General features: G+C 39.1%; 1 protein-coding gene across 7 annotated transcripts in view; it reads left to right on the forward strand.

Annotated features, from left to right (window-relative positions):
* ELMO1 (engulfment and cell motility 1) overlaps positions 1 to 26459 on the forward strand; it is a 538367-nt gene that overhangs the window by 400975 nt on the left and 110933 nt on the right. The gene's annotated exons all lie outside the window — the stretch shown is intronic.

Genomic DNA, 26459 nt, shown 5'->3' on the forward strand with positions numbered 1-26459 from the left:
CAAAAGGAAGCATCTCTTCTGCACGCACTGCTGATCTCAGCTTGGAAGTGTGCAACTGAGCTAGGTCATGCCCCTCACTTCTTTCATGAAACCAGTCTTTAAATCAAAATATGTTCTCTCGCTTTTTGAAAATTAATTTCAAAGATGAGTTGAAGTGCAGACAGAGAGATTTTAGCTGTCAAAAACCATGCTTCGAAATGACTCTGTTTTGAATCCCTTTAAACCCCCGAAAACCAGAGAGGGTTTGCAAAGTTATATTCAAGGATTGGCTCTTTGCCAGGGAAGGGATGCTCTGAGCTATTGCTTTGCTCCCTGGGGTTTAATTTTCTGACACTGGTGATGAAATTCTCAATTTCTTTGGGTAGAAGCAGGAAAAATAAGAAAGCAGTGCTGTAAACAGGCAATGGAGGGGCAGTATGGGGAGGGGGAAACTCTTTGCCTTTAGAGAGGCTTCTAGCTGCAAACTTAAAAAATATATGTAGCAAGACAGAACTCAAGCACAGTGTAGGATTCCAGAGGAACTATAATCTTTCTGAACATGGAGAGGAGAAGCATCGCTTTTGGCGTGGGTGCAGAGAGCGGGGGCTGAACTTGGGGTTTCCATCTCTGCCTGAGAACCTCTCCTCAGCGTCTCTGCTGGTTTTGAGGCTTCATCATTGTTACTTTGTTTTAAATGTAATTTCCTATCTTATGTGCCAGGAAAACAGGCATACTGCATGTCTTCTATTTACAGTTCACTTGGGTTCAAACAACAGAGAGGAAAAGAGGATAAATCATTATCATCTGGCTCAAAAATATATGCACATGAAATAGTTGAACATGGGAAATCTTATTGGCTTGTCCTTTATAACAATGTCCTTTTGACCGAAGAGAGTGTTACAGGTCTTCATGTGGCTGTAGAATGGAATTGGCTGTGTCCTAAATGCAATCTGTGATGAGCGAGTAAAGAAACAAAAGAGCTAGGAAGGTCTTGCCTCCAGAAGACCCAAAAGCAGGGCAAGGGTAGTTGGAAGAGACCTGCTCTTGTGACCTGATACCACAGGAGGAGATGGCCAAGTTTTCTCACTGTGGGTAACAGTCACAGCTTGGAGAAACCTGGTAACTTGACGAGGTCAAAGACCTGTTTGCTAGCTGAAGGCCCCTCTGGAATGTAGGCTGTCCTTTGATCCCAAGAGGCTCGAGATGGTGTACCAAATTGAGAATTCCACCTGATCGGAGGCAAGTGTGTGCACGTAAAGTCTCCCTATTTACATGTCGTTCCTTGGCACACCTGGATGCATGTATAATTTTGAGCAAGTCTGGTTGCTAGTGGATGTGCATTAAGTGATGTCATTTCATTAGAATGGCCCTCCGTCCTCTTTTGGTCTCTTCTCTCCCAAAGTAGCGTCACTTATATGAGTGAGGTACTGGCACCTGTTGGCAAGAGTGAGAGAAGAAACAGCTTTTTATGGAAGCAGTAGAAATGTTGTTTGTTTGTTTTTTTAAACTAAGAGTAGTTATTAACCTATTTTTGGATCGTGGAAGTCCAAGAATTTGAAAGCTATGAAACTCTCCTCTTGCCCTAAGAAAATATATTAATGCATAATCACATAATACTCTGATGACAGCCCATTTCAGGGTCATGTAGGATCTTTGTCCTGGGTAAATAGCCAAGAATTTATTATACCCTCAAGTTTATTATCTCCTTTTTGAGAAGGGGCCACTAAATCCTGCCATAGCCCTGTGCCAATCAACTGCTGACTTATGCAGTGGCTTCAGTAACTGGTGAGGTCCTGTGCATTCTAAGTTAGAATGGTTAAGGTTTAAATTAAGAAGTCTTGGAAATAATTCTAGATCTAGATTTTCTCACTTCTCAGCTTGCAGTGTTGGTGTAACTAGGATCACTGGGCTTGAAATGAACATGCTCTTTCAAATACCAGAATTAACTGCAGTCTTGTACCTGTTCTGTTCACTCCTGAAGAAGAAAGCTTCTCCGTACTGCCTCTTCATGGCATTTGTAAGATGTAGGACATATTATAAACATAAATGTAAGGATAAGTAAAAATGAATTCCCTCAGATTTTCAAGTGACCGTCAGACTTGCCTCATACGTCAAAGTAAACATAAACATGTTAAATCCAATCCCTGAAATTCAGCACTGAGAGAGAGTTGGAAGGGTAGAATCCTTCATTTCTCCTCTCGAGTGGAATAAAATCAATCACAGCAGGAAAAGCTAACCTGCCTTGAGCATTTACTATGTGCCAGACACTGTTCAATACAATTTATGTAGACGTAACAACTCTCTGAATCTTTACAACCGCCCCAAAAGGATGCCTTTTATACCTATTTTCTAGATGAAGAAATGGACTCTCCAAAATATTGAGGAACTTGACCATGTTTACAAAGCTAGGAACTGGCAAGGGGTTTGTATTTTCACACATGTTGATTTACTTGTTTGCTGCATCCATGGATGGAAGGAGTGTGGATGGACAGGGGAAGGAGGTCTCCTCGGCTGTCTGTGTAGTGGAACCAGGCCACACGGAATTGAATTCAACAATCATTGTATTAATTAAAGTTGAATTAGAAAGGCATTTTATGGTGGTTGGGTGAATTATATATAGTACCATTTAGGAAAAGATGTTTGAATAAAACCTTGTCACCAAAATGTCCCATTTGTTTATCCCCTTCTGTTATTGTATCATGTGCTACCTTATTCTGAGGAGCGTTTATTTGACTAATGAGAACTAGGCCAGTTTCTACATGAGACCAGCTCCTCCTGGGCCATCTGCAAGAGGTGGAAGGTCATCAGTTCTATGGCTGCCCTTTGCTCACATTTGCCAGGAATGATTTGCAATTGCCATAGCAACAGTGAGGGTCATGAAGGGTCAGGAACAACAGTGCAGCTGGTTTGGGGGGTGCGTCACCCACAGTGGATGTGGGAATCACCAGGGCTACCATGTTTTCTGAAGACCTTGTGAATAGGCCGAACTCAGAAAGAGATTTTAGGTAGGTCCAGAGGATATACATTGATGGAACAACTGGAAACTTAGAAGTTTAGGCCTGAAAATCTTTGAATGTGACATAGTTTTCAAACCAAGTCTCTCAGAGTTGGGGACATTGACAGGACTGGGGCAGTGTGGAACCAGGGTGGGAGGCGAGTGAGTCCTCCACTCCCACTTCAGAGCATCTCCATTTCTATCTGTTTTTTTTTAATGTTTTTATAAATGTTTATTTATTTTTGAGAGAGAGAGAGAGAGAGAGACAGAACATGAGTGGGGAAGGGGTAGAGAGAAAGAGAGAGACACAGTATCCAAAGCAGGCTCCAGGCTCTCCAGCACAAAGCCCGATGTGGGGCTCAAACTGACAAACTGTGAGATCATGACCTGAGCTGAAGTAGGCTACTTAACCAACTGAGCCACCCAGGCACCCTCCCAAATTTTTTTTTATTATTATTATGTTTGTTTATTTTGAGAGAGAGAGAGAGAGACAGACAGAGAGACAGAGAGACAGAGAGGGAGGGAGACACAGAATCCGAAGCAAGGCTCTAGGCTCTGAACTGTCAGCACAGAGCCCATCGCAGGGCTCGAACCCATGAGTGTGAGATGATGACCTGAGTTGAAGTCGGACACTCAACTGACTGAGTCACCCAGGCGCCCCTCCATTTCTATCTGTTTTACCAACCAGCATTTCCATGGAAGACTTACTAATGAAAATGAAGTGGAAGGAGTTAGGCCACTAGAAGGAAGAAGAAAAACTATTGATGTCCTAAAATATCCAGTTTGACATATACAGAAATAGCAGACCAGAGCATATAAGCAAGATCACATTGCTAGATGGAAAAGGAAGCTGTAGGGGTCTTAGGAGCAGGTTTTAAAAACGGATTATTTGCTATGCATGCCTGATATTATGCACTTTCTACTATTAACACTAGGTGTGTGAATGTGTAAAAGACAATTTCAATAGCTATTCAAAAAAATAATGCCCTACAGGGATAATATGGCAGATTTCTTTCTAGAAATATATTTCTGGAAATATAATGCAAGTTATGTATGTAATTTCCATTTTTTTTAGTAATCACATTTAAAAAGTAAAAAAAAAAAAGTGGGTCTACAAATTTTAATAATATATGTATTTAACCCAGTATGCCCAAAATATTTGAACATGCAACTACAAAATTATTAACAAAATATTTATATTCAGTTTTTTTATGTTAAGTCTTTGAAATCCAACATATAATTTATACTTACAGCACAACTCAGTTTGGATACTGAATTTTCACAGGAAATCCATTTTTAGATTTCATAAAATGTATAGTTAAAAAAGTAGAGTCCCATGCCAAACTTGTTTAGAACATACATGAAAGTTTTTCAATAGCTGAAGCTAGCTAAAATTGAATAAACTTTGTAACTCAGTTGTGCAGTCCTACTAGCCACGTATTTCAAGGTTTCTGTAGCCATGTGTGGTTAGTGATTACTCTGCTAGACAGTATAGTGCTGGATTCTCAAAGAACCCTCCTGACACAACAGGCCAGTGACTTCTCTCACTACGTCATCCTGCCATGGCACTGTCATCTCTTTCACCTCCATGAAGTACCTGCAAGCACTTGCTGCTCAGGCAACAGAGAGAGGCACAGAACATTAGCATTCCCAACCTTGTTTACTTTTGCCCTTAACCATTGTACATAGAAAACTCAACATGTAGCTAAATCTTGGTTTTTCCATTACTCTGTTAGGCAAGAGGGAATTAAAAGGTGTGCCATTTCCTATTGTGGAAAGTCAGCATCCACCTTCTGTGGCATTTTTCTGTCCCCAGATATTGTGGCCTTGCCATTCACTGTACTTTGGGCCCCCACCTTCAACTCAGTGTGTTCAGAAAACACGGGTCTAGTTTTAATAATAAGCTACGCAAACCTTGATTGAGAAGATAAGTCTGCTGCAAACATTATTCTTTATGAAGACAAGTGTAAATTGAGGGTAAGGGATGATTTAATTGCTGTCATCTTATTCAATTCTCCAAATTTTGTTTAGTTGGAAAATATTGACTAAGTAGTTCTTACACTTAATTTGGTCTTAAAACCCTTACCTTCAACATCATATGCTATTCTATTTATCCACTCCCCAAGGTTGTTGTTTTCTTTTCTTTTAATGTAAAACCAATTATGAGAATGTAATCAACCTTTTAAGTAAACTAGATCAAAATCATGCTGCAAAGCCTTCTTAGAGGCATCTGGTCCCAGCCTCCTAGAGATGTCCTGACATTGATAATTTCAGCCAAATCTGCAACTAGACGTGATAAAGCTCCCTCTAGGCCTGGTCTTCTTGTTGAGGTTTTGTTTTTTTGTGTTTTTTTTTAATGTTTATTTATGTTTGAGGGAGAGGGACAGAGACAGAGGACGGGCTAGGGAGGGGCAGAAAGAGGGAAACAGAGGATCCTAAGCGGGCTCAGCGCTAACAGCAGAGAGCCCGATGTGGGGCTTGAACTCTCAAACTGCAAGATCATAACCTGAGCCAAAATCGGATGCTTAACCAACTGAGCCACCCAGATGCCCCTAAGCTGGGTCCTCTTAAACCTTCAGTTAATAAAGAGGTCTTTTAAATTTTTTTTTTCCAACGTTTTTTATTTATTTTTGGGACAGAGAGAGACAGAGCATGAACGGGGGAGGGGCAGAGAGAGAGGGAGACACAGAATCGGAAACAGGCTCCAGGCTCCGAGCCATCAGCCCAGAGCCTGACGCGGGGCTCGAACTCACGGACCGCGAGATCATGACCTGGCTGAAGTCGGACGCTTAACCGACTGCGCCACCCAGGCGCCCCAATAAAGAGGTCTTTTAGAAATCTCACAAAACATTGAGAAAGGTGGGGAAAATCCATGTAGTTCAATATGATCTCTAATGTCAGTGATGCCTTCTGGTCCAACTATACTTGTTTCCTGCATGTTGGACAGAATTCCCAAGGAGGATGCCTTGTGCACATAGGTACTCAACAAATATGTGTTGGATTACATTGTGTGGCCCCTTTACAACTTCTTTCTCTTCATGGCAGTACTTTATCATCTTTGCTGAGGCAACACTGACAGACCAAGTAGATTAAACCACAGGCAGGGTTGAATCCAAGAGCGAGATGACTTGTTTTGTGAATCTGCTGATGTTTGGCCAAGCCAAAGACTGTCATGAGTGGAAAGAAGTGCTGTGGGATTTCAGTGAGCACAGAGATGCTGGGAAATAGCTTTATATTGCATTGGTGTAATCAGCATTACAGTAATGGTCTTTGTATTACCACAGGATTTTGAAGTCCACTAATTTGCTAGCTAATTTAAATCTATGATATTCTAGAAATTCAGGACTAGAAAAGTACTTGTACAGATGACAGAGCAGTAATCTAGAATCTAAGACCTTGAATTATGGTGTATAGTTTAGCAACTATATTTTATAAATAATTTAACCTTTATGCTCCACAGCACCTACACATGAGTAAAGAGAAGTTTAGACCTGGTGATTTCCAAGGTCAAGCTTCCAAACAATCTATTCTCTAGGGCCTATATTTCATTGATCATATCAATCTTTCCCACTGTACCCAGATGGAGCCTCAGAATCCTTCTTAACACAGCACTAAGTCAGCCACTACCAAGCATTCAGAATTGGCTTACAGCTGAAAGCGATTTTTCATCCCTCTCCTATGTCCTTTTCTCAGCTCTGCATTGTGCAAGACTTTGAAAAGGAACATACAGGGAATTATCAGTATGCAGGGTTTCAGGGATAATGGAACGACAGTTCTTTACTCATCTTCTTGCTCAGCTGTTCCATGGAGGTGTTGCCATCTGACAAGGAGGGCTGCAGCCTGGCACTTTGGGAGCTCACTTTTCCTTTCCTTTGAGCTATAAGTGATGAGAGACCTGTCAAGGAGAGCAGTTCACTGGCATCATTCCCAGACCTGGAAGCATAATGAAATAAAGTTTCATTCTGACTTGGTTGGAATTTTTATAGCTGAACATTTGAGATAGCATCTGGGGCAGTTCTAACATCCACTTGCCTGGTTGGAATGAAGCACCCATCAGCTAATGGACTCAGGCCTTCATACTGGCAGCCCATACTGATAGACTTGACCTTTGGGCAAATCGTTTCTAAGTAGAGCCAGCCAGGCCACAGGTCCCAGCAGCTGAGATGGAGCTCACTTAATGTCTAATGGACCAACAATGTACAATATGCATTGAGTGATATCAAAGCAAGAACTGGTCTGAAAGCCACCAACACTGCTACTGCACATAGATCTAGACTACTTAATGTTAAGGGTTTAATCCAAGGCTTGGGCTCTGGGGATGTTATGTTGGTACGGTCCATTGGCACTCTTTCTAGTGCTCACACCCTTCCAGCTTTAGAGAACAGTTGGGGTCAATGGGAAAAAGTCCTCATTCTGGATTCCATAAACCAGGCTCAAACATCTCTGCAGAGTAGACCCAAGAAGCTTTGTAAAAACCACCTTATGGGAGATCCTTCTCTCTTCCCTTAAAATTTCTTAAGGACTAGGTAGATGACTACTTAACCTCTCTGAAGCTTAGTTTCCTCATCTGTAAAAATGGAAGGGGCTTTTTTTAACAAGGCTGTGGATGAATGAAAATTAAACTATGGTGTCTGCATAAGTGATTAGTGCACCATAATGCACTATGCAAGGAGAAAATAGTATGATTATGTTCCTTGGGTAGAAGCCATTTACTTTTTGTATCTTACAGAATGTCTAGCTCAGCTCTTTGGCTGTGGAAGAATCTCTAATTGGACAACCAGAGTGCTAGGAGGGCACATGCTGTCTGCTCTCAGACTACTCTCCTGGATCCTCAGAGACTACCCCAGCCCTGCTGGCATTGGAGGCCACCCAGAGAGTACAGACCACTGCCCTTAGAACAAAGCCTGAGCTTAGTCACTAGTAAGATTTAGATCTTGCCATATTACCTTTCCAATCTTTATAATCCTTTTTTGTCATGTACAAAATATAGATAATATCTACCCCATCGTATACATAAAAATGTTTAGAGAACAAAAAAATTAACATATCCCATATGCTCTGTGGATTGTGCATAAGGTAATACATAAAGTATTACTATTATTATTTCAAATTTAATATCTCTTAACAATTCAACCTTGTTTATAGAGGAAGAATCATTGGAAACATGTTTCTGGAGCCAGAGTCACAGAAGCTCCAGGATAGTGATGTATGTTTTCCTGATTTTGGAAGCCAGTCAGGTTCAAACGATATTGTGCTTCTTGGCAGGTGCCTTGTGGCATTCAGGAAGGCTGTGACCTGTCATAGATAAGTGGTGGCTTTTACATTTGTTAAGTCAAGATGTTCTTGGTTTCTGCATATGGCCCACAAATCTTTCTGGATTTCCGGGTTTTAGCCATCCTGCCCCAACTCTGTCTTTCTTCTTCATGAAGACATAATAAAGCATTGGAAAACATGCTTGGTTTTGGTTCATCCATATGGAGGTTCCTAGCCACTTCTTGGTAGCTTTATTCTCTGCCTCCTCCCCCCTAGCCACACACCTTACACCCTTGGATTATGTATTCTGTCAAAAAGAAGAAAGGGTGATGTCTTCCTTTGTTGCATCTGGTTATCTATTTACTATAAACCAATCACTTCCCAGATCTTAAAGAAACTGGAGTCCAGGGATGGCAAATAGGTTCCATCTGGTGACAACTTAGGTACTTGAATGGTGGCAGCGTGGGGCCCTCATCTGGGGCCAGGGGGCCCTTTGGTGGGGAGGGAAGGGTGACAAGGTACAGTTACCTTATTACAAGTGAAGAGAGTAAGGCTTAGAGAAATTAGTCGACTTGTTAATATGTCTGTTAACAAGGGACAACATTTATATTTCCTTGCTCTCTCAATTTAGTCAACAACTACTATTTGCCCAATGCCTGTGTATCAGTTCTAGGCCTTGATATTATCTATGAACATAAATAATCTGTAAACATTAATGGATTAACCTGCATGGAAGCTTATTTTTCATCCAATCATTAGCCTCAAAGTTGCCTAGAATATTGAGGCTATGATAATAAAATTCCCAAAAAACTATTTATATAAGTTGACCTTTGAACAATGCAGGTTTGAATCCACTTATAAGTGGATTTTTTATAATACAGTACTATAAATGTATTTTCTCTTCCTTGTGATTTCCTTAATAACATTTTCTTTCCTCCAGCTTATTTGTTGTAAGAATACAGTATATAACACATATAATGTATGAAATATGTGTTAATTGACTATGTTATTAGTAAGGCTATTAGTAGTTAAGTTTTGTGGGGAGTCAAAATTATATGCAGGTTTTCAACTACGTTGGCACCTCTAACCCCCACATTGTTCAAGGGTCAACTGTATTCACTCATTTGTGCGTTCACTTATGCGTTCATTTTCCTGTCCATTTACGTAAAGAATAAATCCCCACTTTTCAAAACTTGGACTTTTGTAAGACTTCTTTGAAAACAACTTGAAAGTAACTGATAAAAAACAAATTGGCCAGTAACTGTCCTTGATTTTTGCCTTTGTTCCCCTTGATCTGCTACTTTATATGGCCTTGCTGGCACAGAGGTGAAAATGAACAATGAAGAAAAATTGAACCCTAAAAGCAAACTCAAGAGCCGTACACTATCCTACTTTTGCAAAGCAACCTAGAAGATGAAACGTAGGTGAACTGAAAATTTTCCATTTAACCAAAGGTTTCTGAACTGTTAGAATTGTCAAGGGAGAGAGAATTGGCAATTATGGAGAGCTGCTGTAATTTCATGTCACCTGGGGAGAGGTGGTGCTGTAAGAAGCAGTGGGTGAGAAAATGTCTTAGTCCTCTGAGCACAGTAGTAACAATAATCATAATAATGTGTGTGGCACTGTCTGTCTCTCCCATCCCTGGTGTAGTTGTATGGACTCACCCTCAGTCACCTGCTTCAAGGCCAGAGCAATGTCAGAATCACTTGTCTGATGGTTATGAGAATTGTGCCTTCTATGCACGAGGCACTTTACACATGCATAGGTTCTTTTAATGGAATTTTCCAAACCTTTTTTTTTAATCGTTATTCTTAATGTAGATATTATTTTGAAATTACTACTTGCAGCGGTCCATCAAGGTACACTTTTTTCCTGGTTTTATTGCAAAATAATTGACGTGCATCACCGTATAAGTTTACGGAGTACAGCATGATGGTTTGGTTTACATATATTGTGAAATGATTACCACAATAGATTTAGTTAACATCCATTATCTCATAGATACAATAAAAATAAAAGAAAAAAATTCTCCTCGGATGAGAACACTTACGATTGACTTTCTTGACTCTCCTGTACACTGCACAGCAGGTTACTTGTGTCATCATGTTGTGCATCACACACTAGTATTGATTTATCTTGTGACTAGAAGTTTGTACCTCATACCACCTTCCTCCAGTTCCCCTTCCCTCCAACCCCCACCTCTGGTAACCACTAACCCGATCTCTCTCTCTCTTTTTTTTAATGAGTTTGGTATTTTGTTGTTGTTTGTTTGTTTAGATTCCAGATATAAGTAAGATCATACACTATGTGTGTCTGTCTACCTTAGGTCACTTAGCATAATGGCTTAAAGGTCCATCCATGTCACAAATGATAAGATTTCCTCATTTTTTTATGGCTGAATAATATTTATTGTACATATATACCATCCCTTCTTAGGATACAAGTTTTTATCAAAGAGTGCATCCCCCAGCCTCACAGGACAGAAAGCAGGATTCAGGGAGGCTTCAATGCCAATTTTCAGTCTCCGTCCTGTTTCCTAACACATTTCCTTACAGCATTCAGAGCAATGTTAAAAGGCCTTGTATCCCCTTTTACAGATAAGGAAACAGATGTGAAGAAGTTAGCTTATTATCCTTCCAGTAAGTGGTAGAGTGGAATTCAAATCCAGGTCTGTCTGATTCACAAGCCCATGTTCCTTCTACTGACGTCTAATACTTTCATTTCAGTCTTACCACCTGTATATTGATTTATAACCAATGCATTAGAAAAGTAGTCTTCATTGTGGGGTGCTCACTCTCCTAAGGGGCATGAAAACTCTTCAAGGGAAAGGCAGGTGTGACTAGCTTTAAGGTAATCCATTTCCATATTCTCAGTTTCCACATGTACCTTAAAACAGACCATCTTGAGATGGCACCTGTGACCCTCCCAGCAGCCTGCTCCCTCTTGATGAAAGAAAGGCCTCCTTTCGCCTCCATTAGGTCCTACAATGGTGTGTGGCCCAAAGCGTGGAAACCTTCTCTGAGAGCCAGAGACATGTGTCAGTTCCCTTAAATAAAGATCCATAAAATGGGTTCCCATCTCAATAAGAGATGGAGTCCCAATAAAATCTTTCTCTTTGGGCTTAATAATCATCAACATTTGTAATATATTTATTCTAATTAGTTTATATTAATAATTGTACTGTTAAACTCAATGCGGAAGAATATTTTTATTATAGCCCTCTGTTCACAGAGAATGTATTTTAAATTAAATTTTGGTGTATATATGTTTTTCTTTTAGAGAAGTATAGTAGTATGATTAAGAGTTGAATTTTAAGCATAACATTCTATCATGATAAAATTGTATGAGTAGAATTGAGGTAGAGTGGGAAAAATGGAGGGGAAGGTGCCTGGGTGGCTCAGACGGTCGAGCTTGTGACTTCGGCTCAGGTCATGATCTCGCGATCCTGGATTCGAGCCCTGCATCAGACTCTGTGCTGACAGCTCAGAGCCTGGAGTCTGCTTTGGATTCTGTGTCTCCCTCTCTCTCTGCCCCTCCCCTGTGCGCATGCTGTCTCTCAAAAAATAAAATAAAACATTAAAAAAAAAAGAATGGGAAAAGTGGGAAGTGGAATGGGAATTTGAGTTCTAAGACAGAGGGTGGCAGTGACCTATGGGCCACATCCAGTCTGCTGCCCATTCTTGTATATAAAACGTACTGCAGCACAGCCATGCCTATTCATCTATGTATTGTTTAGGACTGCTTTCGTGCTCCAATGGCATTGTTGAGTAGCTATGACAGAGACTGCTTGGAAAGCTTAAAATAGTATTTGGCCTTTTACATAGAAAGTTTGAGGACCTGTTATTAAAGGAGAAAAATGATGTAAAATCTCCAACTATAAAGAAGAGTTTTTTCATGTATGTTTAAGTGAGTAATTATGGGTATAAAGTCCCTGATGTATGTATATCCAAGGATACATTTAAAAGAGTGGTGTAACGGTTTTATTTTTTTACAACAATATTTTAATACACTGAAAATTATATTCTTTGCAGCTATTTCAATTGTGATAAAAAAAAAGTCCAGCCATCGACTTAAAAATGTGTACATAGACGGGGGTACATAGATTTTTTCAAAACAGAGAATTAAAAGACCACTGCCCTTAAAGACAGGATCAAGGGTGTGACTTTCCATAATTTAAGGCTATCGTATGATGGATGGGACCTTGTCTTTTTTTATATGGAGCAAATCGAGCCCCATGTGAATACCTCAGCCTTCACTCCAGCTGATCTTCCACAACCTTGATGGGTACCTGATGGAAATGTTGGAGTTTAACAGGATGATGTCAAAGAGCAGTCTCTTAAATGTCTGGGCTGTCTTAAAGATCAGAAAAATCCTTTGCAAGTCCCTGTGTTGGCCCTTCTATTGGCCAACTAGGAGGAAGAAAGAACAGCAATGCCATTCCAGGAGGTAGAGGCTGGGCTTTTTAGGATGTACCTGTAGAATTGATGAGAGCCTATGCTGTCCTCCAGCCACACTGATGGTGGATTGCACCACACAGATGGATGTTTAAACCCGCTTAGCAACCTTGATGCATGCTTTGGGTTGAATTCCGTCTTCCTCCAGAAATGAGATACTGGTCTTAATCATCAATACTTCAGGCTATGTATGACCTTGTTTGGAGATTGGGTCTTTACAGTGGTAATCAAATTAAAGTGAAGTCATTAGAATAGGCCCTAATCTGTTTGTGTCCCTATAAAAAGAAGAAATTTGGACCCACAGAAAGACATACTTTAAGAAAATGAAAAGGCACAAGGTGACTCAGTCGGTTAAGCATCCAGCTTCAATTCAGGTCACGATCTTGCGGTTTGTGGGTTCGAGCCCCGCGTCAGGCTCTGTACTGACAGCTTGGAGCCTGGAGCCTGCTTTGGATTCTGTGTGTGTGTCTTTCTCTCTGCTCCTCCCCCACTCACTCTCTGTCTCTCTCTCTCAAAAATAAATAAACATTTTTATTTATTAAAATTAAAAATTAAATTAAAAAAATAATAAAAGACATAAGGAGAAGACGGATACCTACAGGCCAAAGCTAAAGGACTGGGACAAATCCCTCCCTCACAGCCCTCAGGAGGAGCCAACCCTGTAGACATTTTGGTTTCATACTTCTGACCTCCAACACTAGGAGGCAGTAAGTTTCTGTTGTTTAAGCTGGACCCAGGCTGTGGTACCATATACTCAAAAGCATAGCTTCTCTTAATGGACTTTCCAAAGCTCAGTGATTTTTATGTTTAGCTATGTTTTGAAATTATTACATGACATGGTCCATCAGAACACAACTACTTTTTTTTTTTTCAGGATGCATCTAAAGACCGAGAACTGGAACCAGGGAGACTTTGATCCTGGCCCCTAGTCTCCTTCCTTCCCCTTAGAGCAGTTCAGCAGAGCAGTTAAGATCAAAAGCTCTGGAGCCAGAGCTCTTGGGTTTAAATTTTACTAGCTATGTGACTTTGGGGCCTGTATGGCCTCACTTGTTAAATGGAAGAATAACAGCACCTGCCTTGTAAGGTTATTGTGGGACCTACTGAGTTAATAACATAAAACTCAGTGCTTGGTGCATAGTAATTGTTCAATAATAAAATATTCATTGTATTATTGGAGGACCAAAAAGAACAGCCTCTGCCTAAGATCTACCCAGACCCATGAATCACCTAGCAAATACTACCCACATGTTCCCCTAAAATTCTTAAATCCTTGTTTGTGAAATTGCCATATAAATGTTAGAAGGGTTTTTTATTTTAATTCTCAGATTGTCTTTTCTCTTGTGTTATCCTGTCTTATTCTTACAAAGTCTCATATTTGAGAATAGCTAGCATGCTTTATTAATCCTTTAAAAAGTATCTGCTCCAGTACCAGTTGGCAGTTAGATTTCATCAGTCACTCGAGATTATGGATTAACTCACTGATCTTTTTACCCTTCGAGCTAATTAGCCTTTGGACAAATACAGCTAGTCACAGAAGCCAAACACAGCTGACCAAATACATTTCAAAGAGTAAATTTGGTGGGTAAATAATGCCAAGCTTAGATCTCTCAGTAATATTGCTTTTCTGAGTCACTGGAATCTCGATGATCTTTCCTTCTGAGCCAGAGTTGGAAGAGAGGTGTTTACAACCCTTCGAAGCAAAAGGGGAAATGTGACTAATTAAACCGGCTATCTCCTCCCTACTTAACCCCCCACCACCACCATTTAAGATGATTCTTTCTCTGATGTTCTCTAATAACTGGCCCAGTTTGACTTTAAATGACTTAAGCATATCCTTTGGGACCCTTGTTTAACGACAAGGGAGACTTTCCTAGATCCCCAGCTAAAATGTAATTTTACTTACTTTAATTTAATTATCACTACCTGCCAAGACTTTGTCACACCTCCTTAAATCACCTTAAACAGTTCATGCCTCACCTTGGTGCTAAGGCCTGTTAAGTACTTGTAGATAATTATCATATCCTCTTAGACAATGTTTGGTGAAACTCAGTATTTTTAGACCTTTCATTCTTTGCTAAATAAGACCTCTCCAAGTAGTCTCCTGTTAGTTGAAATTATTCTTACACTGTAATAGGCACAACCTCACCAATGAATTGTAAGAGAATTGCAGGGGGAGTCTTTCCCTGGGGCCAACCATCCCCTTGGTAAGGGCAGCTGGATTGGTGTGCCTATCCTGGTGTCCCGCTCTATTGGGCAGGCTCCTGGTCTCCTCTAATGTCTCCTTGCATGGGCAGTCTTACGCTGTGCATCCATGATCTTCTGAGTGATCAATGCTTCTTCCCCATGCCACAGGGCAGATTTCTGGAGGAAAAGGGATTCCAGATTGAATGTCAGTTCTGACATTGCACAACCACATACCTCTCATTAGGGTTTCATTTTCATTCATGCGTTCAAGAAAACAGAAAACAGGAAATGGTTTAGCTCTTCTTTCAGAAGAGTAGAAGTGTAGTTGTTTTGCATTGTCATCAATATCCATTGACAAAAAACATTTGTGACGTGAATACTAAATGCCTAGCCCTGTGCTTTGGTAAATAGGAAGAATCCAAAGAGAATATAATCTAGACTTTGCTCTCAGGGATCTTAGAAAACAGTGAAAAGCTTATAAGACAGTAAACAATATTGAATAGCATTATCTGGTTAATAACAGAATTGTAAGCTTCAAGTGAACCAAGTCCTAGGCCACTATTCTGTAACTAGTTCGTTTGAAAAAATATCCCATGGTGAAGAGCACCATATGTTACACTTGCGTGGGCTTTCCCAAACCAAGATATCGTGTCTGATACCAAGTGGCATCTGTCTAAATGAATTATGATAATATGAGTTTATTATACAGAATTAACTATATATGTATTTGAAAAGGAAAAATGACCAAGAAACATTTCTCAGTGAACAAAGAAGGTAGTAGGATATACAGAATATGATCCATGGGGTGTGTGAGTCCACTTGTATGTTTTGAGTGTCTGAATAGATTTGTGTGTGTTTGCATATATGTGGGAAAATGAATAATAAATTAATACAACAATGGGTAACTCTGGAAAATGAGGCTGGGGAACCCAGAAAGAGGACCATTATTTTTAATATGATATTCTCCTATAACTATTTTTACTGAAAATTTTATATTCATATTTATCTATGTTTAAATAATTTTTTAAGTTTATTTTTATTTATTTTGAGAGGGAAAGATAGAGAGCAAGTGGGGGATGGTTGGAGGGAGAGGGAGGCAGAATCCCAAGCAGGCTTCTTGCTGTCAGTGCAGAACCCAACACGTGGCTCTAACTCTCAAACTGAGAGACCATGACCCGAGCCAAAATTAAGAGTTAGTCACCTAGCCAACTGAGCCACCCAGGCGCCCCTATATTTATCTATTTTTAATTTAACCATGATAATGGATTCTTAAAATATATTGATAAAATATTAATAAAAATTAAAATGCCATACAATATTATAATATAGGAAAGTGTGTATGTTCTTGACTTTAATTATTGGAGAAAAACAGTTTAGAATTTGTTTCGTAAATACTAAGAGCATTAATTCTCATCCTGTGGTGATTCTTACCTGTTGATTCTTTTAAAATTGAAACACCCAGGGGCGCCTGGGTGGCGCAGTCGGTTGAGCGGCCGACTTCAGCCAGGTCACGATCTCGCGTCTGTGAGTTCGAGCCCCGCGTCGGGCTCTGTGCTGACAGCTCGGAGCCTGGAGCCTGTTTCCAATTCTGTGTCTCCCTCTCTCTCTGCCCCTCCCCTGTTCATGCTCTGTGTCTCTCTGTCCCAAAAATAAATAAAAAACATTGAAAAAAAAAATTTAAAAAAAAAAAAATTGAAACACCCAGCCCCAGAACTACCCCAATTTTATAAAACAGAATTTCAACTGAGGTTTAGTTAAGTGTACTTAAAAACAACACACACACACCTTGCCACCACCACTTCCCTAGGTGGTTCTGATGCCCCAAGTTGAAGTACAGAACTAGAGAGGAAATGAAAGATGACAAAAACTATCCATTGTGTCCATGAACATACTAGGTTACACCTGTGAAAAGATAATAATTTTAAATTGGATTGAAAAACAATATACAATCATGTTCTACTCACCAAATAACCACCCAAGTAAACGATAGAAAAAAATTTTAAATGAGAAATGTAACACACAAATGGGGGAAAAAAAGAAAATAGGAATGGCAATATAAACATCATAGAAGAAATTAAGCCAAAAAACTTTATATGGGAAGGAGAATCATTTCATAGATAAAGCATCCAAACTGAAAGACAATGAGGGCAGTCATGAATCTTTATTCACAACATATCAGTATCACCAAAATAAGAAGAAAGAACTAGAAATACAAGAAGAAATGGACAAAAATATAGCTTTGAGAAAACATCATTGCATTATTTTTCTATTTCAAATGAAACCTATAAAATGTTTTAATAATATAATTGATAAGTGTTAACCAATAGGTACACATTGAATTGGCATCTTCCGCTGAAAGTATGCCTTCTTTTCCAAGTACCCATGGAACTTTAAAATAAATGTGTCACTTACATGACCAAAAGTCCTTAATACATTCTTAAAGGAACAGTCTTGTAAATAACTACTGAATCAAAGAGAAAATCAAAACTACTGTTAGAGACTATTTAGAAAATGATGACATGAAAACATGGCATGACAAAACTTACAAGATACAGGCAAAGCTGTCCTCAAATGGGAGACCCCTAAAAATCATTATTTTACAAGTGTTATTTTATAGAAAGAAGAAAAAATGAAGTAAGGATTTAAATTAAGTTAGAAAATAAAAATAAAGGAGCACCTGGATGGCCCCAGCAATTGAATCTGACTCTTGATTTTGGCTCATGTCATGATCTCACAGTTCGCAAGTTCAAGCCCTGCATCAGGCTCTGAGTTGACAATGCAGAGCCTGCTTTGGGATTATTTGTCTCCCTCTCTCTCTTCCCCTTCCCCACGTGCTCTTTCTTTCTCAAAAATAAATAAGTAAACATTAAAAAAAGAAAGAAAATAAAAATCAAAGAACAAATAAGGCAAGAGGAAAGGTATAATAAAAATAATAAACTAGGACACAGAAAAATAATGGAATCTTAAAATGAATCCAAGAACTACTTCTATTAAATAACTAATAACCATTGTCAATTTTGTCAAAGAAAATATGGAGGAAGCATGAATTAATAAATTTATAATTGAAAATGATATTAAAATAGGCATAGAGATGACTAAAATAATATTGATGAATTTGATGGGTGGCAATATATCAATACACTGGAAAAGCACAGTATGTACCCACACACATGGGTACATGTGTGTTGTTGGTTGAGATATATATTTGTGTGATCTTCCTGAAAATTGCAATGTGTATTAAGAACTTAAAATTTTGTATGATCCTTGACCCTCTTATTCTAAATCAAGTAGTTTATCATAAGGAAATCAGAAATGTGGAAAAAATTTCTTTAATAGGAGACAGTTTAAGAAGACTAATATCATGGGAGTATGCTGATATTACTGATTGTGTGGGAAAATGCAAATATAGAATGATTTCATCTAGAAAAAAACATGTAATTATGAACTGAAATAATTCTGGAAGACTGCACTACAATGTTCATAACACTCATCTTTTGAGTGTAGGGTTTACAAGTGATCTTTATCTTCTATGTATTTTGGGGTACTTTCATTCTTCAATGAGATTGCAATATTTTGTAATTAGACCATAAAATTACTAAATTAAAAGGAGAAATTTTAATATAAAATCATAGGAAAACATTTAATAGGAAAAGCACATACAAAAAGCATGATGTTCATAGCCTATCAAGACTGAGAATGCCACAAAACCCTCAATGTTCAGTGAGTAGTTAGTATACTTTTCCATTGCCTGGAAGAGGTTATGTATGAGAGGTGGACGGAGAAGGTACTAGTGAGGACATGTTCTTTCCAAAACCTGAGGTCTTTGGTATCACCAGTGATAGTGAGGGTGCACTTAGCACCCTCCCTTTACCAGATACATAAAGTTTGGTCAACACTCCCCCTAGTGGCAATTTAACAAATCTCCTAAAATGCCCAAAGAGCCAGGGCTGAAAACTGATGTCAGCCTCAGTTAACTGAGGCACTTGTTAATGAAACATAATGCTGGGCTCCACCTCAAGAGTATGGCTCAGAAATATGTATTCCTCTTAATAACAAGCAGCCTAGTTGATTAAGATATTCAAGTGTGGAATCTACTGACCTAGATCATATATATATTCCTGAATGTTGTAGAAAAGAGAGGCAATGTGAGAAGAAAGAAATTCTTGTAACCTAACCTAGTATTAATTTCCAAAAAAGAATAGAGGTCAGTGGTGTTTGTATTAATTTCCTACAGTGAGCACTTGTGAGAACACTAGCTTCTGCTTTTATTCCTTATGCTATCTACAAATATATGGGAGTGTAAATTACAAACAAATGGGTTATACCTGGTTATTGTTGCTTTATTATTCTCCATTCGTATTTCTAGACATCTTCCACACCTTAGATTTTCTCTCCAGTTTCTAGACAGCCAGACCATTTGGAACAGCTCGCCGATTTAATCAACATGCTGCTTATCATGTTTTCCAGATGGTTAATGGGTCTCTTAAATAAAACTGGCCCTAATTCTAACTGGTGCTTCTATTCTGATCCCTTTTGTAGAATAGTTTGTTTCATGGCCAAACTTTCTTTTCGTTATTTCTCTGTGGTCTTTGGTGATCCCTTTTTACCACTTCTTTGTTCAGAACTGTCAAATGGCACATTAATTCAATCCACTAATGTTCATTGTACACACAGGGGAGAGGAGACTTGTTCATGTTAATATCAACATGCTTCCCAAATCATTTATCATTTACATATAAAGTTTTAGAGAATAGGTTTGTCATCATTATTGATTGACAGAGGAGAGAGAGCCTTCTTGTGGAACCACAGACTGGTGGTTCCCATTGCTGTGCCTGCTTCAAGAAGGAGTGTTCTTGTCATATGAAACAGCACTATTTGGGGAGCAGTGTATATGGATCGAGTTTTCAGGAGTCTTACTTGAAAATCCTGTGGTCTTAATATTCAGTGCTATGCAAAGGATTCCAAATATAAATAACCTTTGAGCTGACCCACAGATTTAGGTCTGATTCCCATTTCACAAATGGTTTCCAAAGTACACAGTTAGGTTGTATAAAAGTGACATTAAAAGTCATGTTGGCAAAATGCCATTATGGCATGACTTCTGCAATAATGAATGTCTGAAAGTAGGCAAGATAATGTAAGATTTGAATGGGGTTGCATTCTGAAAGGAAGGCAGCCAGAGGTCCTGAGAATTAATGGAGGAGCTGCAGAAAAAAAAAATATGGCTCTATTACACCAAGCATTTTCTTCTTTTCCTTTCTATTGCTTGACTGAAATGATTTGGCAGAGTTTAAAAATAAATGAGCTGTATTCATTTTTCCTTCAGAGCTTTGCTTTGAAGGCATTCTGTAAGGAAAAAAAAAAGAAAGAAAAACTAACACAGACAGTATGGGGGGGGGATCAAGACATGAAAATGTAAGCATTCTATCCGACAGTATCTATTTAATAGCCCAGCACTCCTTATGTGGATAGATATGCTTGCTTCCAATTAAGATCGTATCACATAGGCAAATGCGATGCTTCAAAGAGGTGCTAATGATCTACTAGGTAGTGCAGAGGAAATTTTGTTCTGAATGGGCTTCAGCATTTGAGTCTTTTCACTGTCATCTGTACATGGCACAGACAGTGACTGGGATTAGGTTTCTTACAGCAACTCAATCGCAATTTTCAGTGCTAACTAGAGGCAGGATTCTTTTGCAGGCATATCATTTGTGTTAATCATTGCTTTCCACACTTCATTTTAGCCACAGAACCCTTATTTTCAACAGAGTGGACCCTTACATGTAAACACATGAAAGTGCAACTCTATGATGGAAACCAGGTTGCACATCTCAGAGATTCCCTGCCCCACCCCTGCCCCTGAGCTTTTATTCCAGTGCCTCTCCCACTTCTCCCCATGGCAGGGCTTGAAAATAGTCTTCTGGGAGAAAAAACAAGATTTCTTCTCCACAATCTCTAGGGGTGGGGGAAATGCTTTTAATTATTCATTCATTTTTTGATGGGACAATTGTGTATTCAGTGCCTGTGATAAGTCAGGCCCTCTTCTAGGCACCAGGGATGGAGCAGTGAATAGGAAAGATCAACAGCCTGCTCTCAGGGAGGCAGCAAGGGAGACAGTGGGGCATCCAGGACATGTCTGGTGCTATGGAGAAGATAAGGAAGGAGGGGCAAGGAGAGGGGTCCTAGTGAGAGAGTTAATAGGGAAAATGGTAACGTCTGTCTAAGAAACCTGGGTGCTGAGGAAGAGTGGCCATATCCAGAGCTTGGGAGTGTTTCAGGCAAAGAAAGCCCCTGAAATCCCTAAGGCAGGGGTATTCAAGTCACATTCAGTGTCACAGAGAGGATGTGGGAGTTCTGGTGGCTGTGGGAGAGGTCAGAGGTAAGCAAACTCCTTTACAAGATGTCTAGTAAGCCATGATGGAAGTTCCATTTTTACATTTTATTTTAAATTCATTATCAATCATGGTTTAATTATTTACTTTTAAACTACTTGTGATTAAGCTCTTTATATTTTTATTCCACCGACTTCCAAGATGGCTTTGAGTTAATTCACATACATGATGCCTTAATACTGGTCCATTCAAATAAAAGCTCAAGATCGTGTAGCAGGTGAATGAAGTAATAGATAGTGGTATTGAGAATTAAAAAGGTAGTTCTGTGTTCCATCAGAACCAGGGCGAAAGAAAGAAAGAAAGAAAGAAAGAAAGAAAGAAAGAAAGAAAGAAAGAAAGAAAGAAAGAAAGAAAGAAAGAAAGAAAGAAAATGATGGCTTATGTAATTCTGTTTAGTTAAAAGGTAAGGCTATATCTGTTCTTAAGGGAAGAAACTTCTAAAATAAATTCTAAACATGATGTATTCCATTGGGCATATACAAGAAACATCAATAATTCCCTTTATGAATATTGAATACCTAATACATGCAAACTGTATGACACTCTAGGGAATATAAACCTTAATCAAACAAATTCTACCTTCCAGGGGCTTGTAGTTTAATGCGGTATGTAACAAACGTACACAAGTAACTATACTACAAGGCAGGAGATATAAATCTTACTTTTTGGAGTACCTAGAAATGGGCATAACAGTTATAACATGAAAACATGACTGGAAGCATTTAAGGGTTAGAAGAAAGCGTTAAAGTAACCGCTCAGGCTTATAGCTTTTCCATAATCCAAGGATTTCCCATGCAGTGCCCAGGGCAGAGTCTTCAGGCTGTCTTCCTCCGCTGTCTCCTCTCATAGGCAGGAGCTGGTCCTCATTCAGTCCAAAGGTGATTCTTTGTCAGAAGCCTGAGGCAGGTGTTCTGCCTTGCTAATTTAGAGACATCCATACTTTGGATGTCCAATGTGTATGTGACCAATTGGCTTTGTTATGAAAATTAAGTGAAATTAGAAACTGTAGGCATCACAAAAAGAAAAAAAAAAAAAAAGATGCCTATAATCCACCTGTCCAGAGGGATACTTTGTTGATATTTTCGTCTATGTCCTCTCAGACACTTTTCTATGAATGTGGATAGGGAGAGAATCACACCATCCAAACCATTCTGTGGCCCCCTTTTCTAGCGTCCTTAAACTTCAAGACATGCAATTATTGATATCATTAGTAATTGCCTCATGGCACTGTGGTGTATAATTGCATCATAAATTACTTAACCAATTTTCTGGAATTGATCCTTAACTTGTCCCCAATTTTTCACCACTAGAATCAATACTGAGACGAACATTCCTTGAAATACATTTTTTCACACTTTCCAATTTTCTGTAATACTTTTCTAGAAGTGGAGACAACAGTGATTTTTGGTAACTGTCCTACTTCTAACCGAATCACACAAATACCCAAAGCTTTTGCTTAAGACTTTTTTACTCACTGGCTCTAACAACAGACAATGCTAAGCTATCCTTTTTACCGAACTGGGTGGGGGGAGGCAGGCTTCAAAGCACCGAACACGTCCCTGAATTTTAGATTGTCATTTGTTATTCCTTTCTTCCCACTTCAACCCCACTGATTGCTTTAAATCAATAACCTAAGCCAGAGCATGGATGGCATCCAATTAGTTACCAAATTCCTTAAGTTCTGCCTCCTAAAAAGTGTCCTGAATCTGTATGCCACCCTCCTCCAACTTAGGCCATGACCAATAACCCTGGGTCCCTATAGAGTTTCCTACATGCTCTTATCTTATTGGGTTTGGCTCACTCTCTAATCCGTCTTTCATATTTCATTTTAATGTAAATCTGATGATGCCAGTGCTCTGCCTCAAACTTTGCAATGACTCCATATCGCTTTCTAGATTAAATTCAAACTCACAGCTTGGCATACAGGCCTTTATTTCTGGATCAAGTCACCTGGACTGAGTCCTAAGAATCTGTATGTTTTAAAACTTCCCTTTGATTTCAGTGGAAGCAGCCCGGCCCTTCACAAGTCCCGAGATGGGCACTTAGGAAGTGCTCGTCTGCTTGGAACCCATTCCAGAGCAGAGGCCAGCTGCAGCTAGGAATTTCCCTCAGCCACAGCTTAAAATGACCCAGCACACTGTGATTATTTTAGGAAAAATTTCAAAAGCATTCTACCAAAGAGCAACATGTTTGCAAGTATAGATTAGAAAATCATTTCCATTTAGGAAGCCTAATTTAATTAAGTGACAATTTTTAAGCTATGGAAGCTTTTCCTGCTGAGTCAGGATTTTCTACTCGAGGCTAATGCAAAGCAGGTAGTTGAAATTAAAGACTGGCCCCAGATACTACCACGTGCTTGACTGTATCAAAGTTCAGAGCATCAAGTATTGCTCTATGGGACAGAAGGGCAGGAGGAGATTTTGTTTAGATCTTATTAAAGCACTGTGTTAAACTTTGTTTTTTTCAATGAAGACATTTAAATTTTAGGTTCCTTAGAAAAATACTTAGAAGCCATTTGGTTCTTTGTATTTCTAATAGTAAAGGGTATTCATATCATCAAATTGTTAAAAAAAAGAAAAGAAAAAAATTTTTGAGAAGTTCTGTGTTTCCTTGGGATTAATGGTAAAGTTTAAAAAAAAACTACATTTGTGAAACTGAAGACAATATTGCAATAATAGTGGGCTATTTTATCTCCTCTTTTGCTAATCCTTAAGGAGTTTGATGGACTAAAATCCCTAATTTTCATAGCAGGTAATGTGAATACCCATTGTTAATATGATCATTAATATCATTAATATTATTCCTGAAAGATGCAGAGTTGGGATTTAAAACAATTTTGGTTACTTTTCTTTTTGTCTCCTCCACTAAAATGTAATTTTCACAAAGCCAGAGTCTTTGTCTTGTTCACAATGTGTCTGCAGCCCTGGTTCATGGTAGGCTTGGGCTAAATATCTGCTGAGTTATGTTTGCATGCCAAAGAATGAAGATTTTGTGTAGCATACTCCTCTGAGGAGATATAAGAGGAGAGAGAAGTTTGATCCTTAACCTGAAGGAAGCTTATAATAGTACAGAATACCTTTTCTTCAAATCTATCTGATTTATCAAATTATTATCATGCTGTGTACATTGCAGCTTGATTCTCAGTAGAAAGTCTATTTTGTCTTCTTCTGTATCTATTATCTATCCTATCTTATCACCCTTGTAACACATTGTCAATACATATATTCTGAAATTGTCATCAATGTGTACTTTATATGTATGTGGTAGGGGTAACATCTTCACAACACATTCCCCGATCTCCAGATAGGTCAATAGATTAAAAAATCATTTTCAAAACGATAGGCAAGAAATTGCAGGAGACACTAAGCTAGATAATCTATATCAGTGTTATTCAAAATGCTGGTCAGTGAGCTCTTTATAACTGATCTGCAACAGGAGCTTGTACTAAAATAAAATGCAAATCAATTATGTCATTGAGTACAGTTTAGTTCAGTTCATATCTTTTTCCTGATAAGACTTTGTCAATGAAGGAAGCAGGGTGTTGACGTTCATTCTCATGCAAGCTCTTTATCTTGTTCTGGACAGCTCTAAAACAGTTCGTTGACTTGCACTACTACACATTGAATAGCACTGGTCTCCATCAACATCTTGCTTACTTAAAAAAAATCTCCAAACCGCCTCTTAAAAGCATCATTTTCAGTTTGGTAAATGGTTATTTCTTTAATAATTACTTATATAATAATAATTAGTAGAAATCACATAATTATTTAGTTAGATAGTGTTATGTCAAGTAGTAACAATGCTATGGAAAAAAAATTAAACAAGGTTAAGGGTTAGAGAAGGATAGGAGCTGCTTTTTTGGTCAGAGTGCTCATGGATAGTTTCTGTGAGGAGGTGACACTGAGAAGAGAAAGTTTCGTAATGATAGCTGGGAAAGAGCATTCCAGGAAGAGAGAAGAGTAAACTCAAAGGGCTTGAAGTGGGAATAAGTTTGGTGTGTTTAAAAACAGCAGGGAAGGGGCACCTAGGGTGGCTCAGTCAGTTAAGCATCCTGACTTCGACTCAGGTCATGATCTCATGGTTCATGATTTCGAGCCCCCACACCAGGCTCACTGTTGTCAGTGCAGAGCCCGCTTTGGATCCTCTATCCCCTTCACTCTCTGCCTCCCCCCTCCCTCAAATAAATAAACATTAAAAAAAACCCAGCAGGACAGTTTGCCTGGAGAGAAAGAAGGAGAGTGGTAGGAGAATGGGTCCCAAGAGCCAACCAGTTGTCAGACTTTTCAGGGCCTGATAGGCCATGGTTAGCACCTTGGCTTTTGTTCTGAGTGAGACTGGGAACTTTTGGAGGGTTGTGAGCAAAGAAGTGACATATGACAGGTTTTAAAGGGTCACTGTGACTGCTGGGGAGTAAGCGCGAAATGAAGCAGATGAGAAGGCTGTTGCTTGCTGCAGATTAGCCAAGGGCTGACTGATGGCTTAGACAAAGAGTTGGGAAGGTTGGGGATGGAAAAGAGCAGTCATGTTCTGAATTTGTTTTCAAGGCAGAGCCAACAGTATGATTCTGGGTTTTGATGGCACCATTTACAGAGATGAGGAACACTTGGGAGGAACAGACTGAGGCAAGGGAAGAAGAAAGAGTTGAGTTTGGACCTGTTGGATGTGAGATGCCTGATAAACTTAAAAGTGCAGATGTGGAGAGGCATTGCAATAGATGCATCTGAGTCCAAGGAAGAGATATAATTTGGGAGTTGTCCACACATAGACGGCACCAGATCAGATCATCTAGTGAGTGAATAAAGACATAAAAGAGGTCCAAAGACCAAACCCATGGCACTCTAACAGCTAGAGGTAGGGAAGATGATGAAAAATTCAGTAAAGGAGATGAAGAAATAAATACTGGAGGGTAGGAAGTATACAAACAACAACAAAAAGGTGATATTATGAATACCGGGAGAAGAAAGACATTCTTAGAAAGAGGCAGTAATCATCTGTTTCAAATGCTATTGTAAAGTGAAGACTATACATTATCTATCAGATTGGGTCTAATGGAGGTCACTGCCCATGATTAGAGCAGTTTCAGCTCTAATTCGCTGCCTGATTAAAGAAGTTATCTTGTGACTGGTTTTAGTTTCTTAGTGAAATGAGAATCAAAGTTATTTGATGAAAACTGAGGAAGTAGGGGTGGGCCCCAAAGGTTTG

The sequence above is a fragment of the Neofelis nebulosa genome, chromosome 4 (genome assembly GCF_028018385.1).
Source record: "Neofelis nebulosa isolate mNeoNeb1 chromosome 4, mNeoNeb1.pri, whole genome shotgun sequence".
Classification (NCBI taxonomy): domain Eukaryota; kingdom Metazoa; phylum Chordata; class Mammalia; order Carnivora; family Felidae; genus Neofelis; species Neofelis nebulosa.